Source organism: Cynara cardunculus (genome assembly GCF_001531365.2).
Source record: "Cynara cardunculus var. scolymus isolate 2C chromosome LG 7, CcrdV1, whole genome shotgun sequence".
Classification (NCBI taxonomy): domain Eukaryota; kingdom Viridiplantae; phylum Streptophyta; class Magnoliopsida; order Asterales; family Asteraceae; genus Cynara; species Cynara cardunculus.
In genome coordinates, this window is record NC_037534.1 from 15,029,529 (window position 1) to 15,032,875 (window position 3,347).

The 3,347-nt window shown below is 45.3% G+C and overlaps 1 pseudogene; it reads right to left on the reverse strand.

Moving 5' to 3' along the window:
* LOC112515219 overlaps positions 1–3,347 on the reverse strand; it is a 15,139-nt pseudogene that overhangs the window by 3,326 nt on the left and 8,466 nt on the right.

A 3,347-nucleotide genomic window follows, 5' to 3' on the forward strand; every position in this document is an offset into this window, starting at 1 on the left:
TTTGCACCCGAATCAAATAATACATGTGCATACACATTGTTGATAGGGAACATACCGGATACGACGTCGGGCGTTTCCTTGGCCTCCTCCAAGGTCATGTTGTAAGCTCGGCCATGTCCCTTAGGTAGCTCCTTCCTATTTTTCGGTCTCCTTCCAAATCCGTTATTCGTTGTCTTCTCGTGGGGTGTCATACTATTCCGACGTTTTGGGCAGTCAGGTCGTATATGTCCCGTAGCCCCACATTCATAACAAGTTTTTCCTTCTGGGCACTCTCGCGCGGTGTGCCCATGCTTGTCACATTTGTAGCACGTCAGGCTTCCCGCTCTGCATTCTCCCCTATGTCTCTTGTTGCATTTGTTACATTGGGGAATAGTGAGTCCCTTGCTTCGTGTTTTTTCCATAGACGGAGTCCATTTTGGTTTCTTGTCGAATTTGTTCGACCCTTCCCATCTTCTCTTTGCATCCCTTCTATCATAGTTCTCCCTAGCATTGTTCTCCTCTGCTACCTTCGCCATCTCTACGGTTTGGACAAAAGTGGTCGGCTTAGTCATGTCTACGTACCGTTTGATTTTGATTCTTAAGCCGTCTTTGAAACGACCTATCTTCCTCTCCTCAGTAGCCACCTGGTAACTGGCGAATCTTGCTTTTTCTAGAAAGTCATTAACATATTCTTGAACCGACATCGAGCCTTGCTTTAACCTTAGAAATTCTGATTCTAGCTTGTTCATTTCCGATTGTGTGCAGTACTTATCCATCATCATCTTTTTCATTTGTTCCCACGTCATGGCAGCAATGCCCTCATCACCCCTGATTGCACACTCAGTCTCCCACCAATGCAATGCATAGTCCACAAAGGTTGTAGCAGCATAGGTCACTTTTTGATCCTCCGCACATCTGCAAATCTTGAAGCTACTCTGCATCTTGGTTACCCAGTTCATCAGGCCAATTGGGCCCTCTTTTCCCTTAAATTCCTTCGGCCCGGTGCCCTTGAATGTCTTAAAACTGCATCCTCTCTTCTTTGTTGTCAATCCCGTTCTTCCGTTGGTGGGCGACTCCGCCTTCTCTTTACCAGATACTTCCACCCTTCCAGTGGCTTGAGTGTTCTCATGTCGAACACTTTCCTCCTCCCTATTTTCGTTGTCTTTAACCCTGTCATCTAGGGATGGTGATTTGGCCCGACCCGGTGGGGAACCCGGTTCACCCGACCCTGACGGGGATGGGGATTCCCCGCTAAAACGGGTACCAGGGCCGGGGATCCCCGGTAGAGGCAAACCGGGGCCGGGGCCGGGGCCGGGTATTGTATCCCCCGACCCGCCCCGCACCCGGTATATATATAAATATTAACATTTTGATTATTTGGGCTTATAATTGATATGTGCGGCCTGTTGGACTTATGRAHTTGGGCTTTGTAAYTGATATGTCCAAATTTCAATCCTCTTCTACTCTTCTTGACTAGATATGATGTAATTACATTAACACTTGTTTTAAATTTTACATATTTCTTTGGATTATTGTTAATTTTACAATTTTATTATTTTTATTAAGCAAGACTAGATATGATGTAATTATGTTGTTATGTTGATCATGCTTAGAAAAAACTTATTAATTTTTATTTGACCGGGTGTTGACCGGGGGTTGACCGGGGTTGACCGAAAGTTGACCGGGGACGGGGACGGGGCCGGGGCCGAGGACTGTGTGTATAAACCGGGGCCGGGGCCGGGGATTGCAAACCCCGCCCCATCCCTGCCCCGTTGCCATCCCTACTGTCATCCAACATTTCTTTAAGCATATTTGGCAATGTATCCCGGAGGACTTGTGCCATTTGCTCAGCTATCGTCTCCTTTGTGAGGGGATTCCCCCCTTCCTGGTCTCTTTGACTCCTACCGATAGCTAAATTATCCTGCGCGGATGGAGTCGTACTAGAGCTAGCAGTTCGGACACTTCCGCGACCTCGACTTTGGGCTCGTGTCCGTCCTCGAACTGTTGGTGGGGCTATGCCATTAATACCTCCCACATTGAGGGCGTTCCTTGTTGACCCACGAGAAACCATACTGACAATATAGGGTATTATTGTTTTAGTAAGGTTCTAAAGTCAATATAACCCATTACACATATATATATATATATAATCACTATATATATAAGCGAAATAGATAATAAGGAATTTACGTCGAGAATCTCATAATGCTCCAAAAAGATATATATATATATATTTCGCGTCAATGTACAATCCTGGGAAGAGACGTTACATAATTCCATTTACTTACAAAAGATGAGATACTACATCATCCTAAACATATCTCTAAATCATGTGAATGCTCAAAAATCTATTGAAGCACTGGACTAGATGAAAATTCGATCAGCTATCTAGTTACGCACAATTAATTCACATATCCAAAAGATTTTTCTCTCTTCCCTCTTTCTAAAAAGGGTTCCGTGTCTAAAACTGATCCGCGGGGTAATAAGGGAGATAAGGGTCCCTCAACCACTGTTCAAAAGATGTGGATGGCTTGGAGTGCCACAACACACTAGCCTTTGGGCCATTCTTGATACATTGGACCCATTCGGAGAAATACCCCTTCACTACACCAGCATAGTCTATGGTCATCCTCTTATAGAAGTGAATTCTGTCTCTGAATCTAGCGCCTACTGGACGAGCAGCAATTCTTCGCTCCTGTTCAAGTACAACTTTGTCCCAAATCAGTGCATGACGCTGTTCCGACAAGTTTGCATTCTCTTCAATTAGCTCGTTCAGGGCTCCTCCTTGTTTGACATGTGCCTGCTGAATATTGTTCAGCCATTCATTCAGTCTAGTGTTGCCATCTAGAGTTCGGTTTAACCTTTCTCTTAGCCTTGTGTTCTCGCCTCTCAAGGTCTCTATAGTCTCCATCATGTCCTCACGTGTAGGGGTGCGGGGCGTGTAGTCCACCGAAGGCTCGGGTGTGGCCCTTCTCTTGATGGGCTCTCGTGATGATACCTCACTAGTGTGGGCCAGACTATTGCTTCTGGGCCGGGAGCGGGAAACATGTCTGGTGCTGGGGCGGTGACTGTCAATGGATCCCATATTTGGTCCTAGCCCGTGTGGTGTCCTACGTGTTCTGTATCCGTGCCCGCGTCCGCGTCTGATAGACCTGGTGTGAATGGTGTGAACCATGTCTCCTACAAGTCATAAAAGGAACACTATGTCGAATAGTAACATGGGATCAAACTTATTCGCATGATAAACAATACTAATACACAATAAATATGTGCTTCTAACAATCCTCTCAGTTTAAGCTTAGGCTAAGTAATTCTTAACCTAATTACCTCAAACTAAAGTTTCTAACAATCCTCTCAGTTTAAGCTTA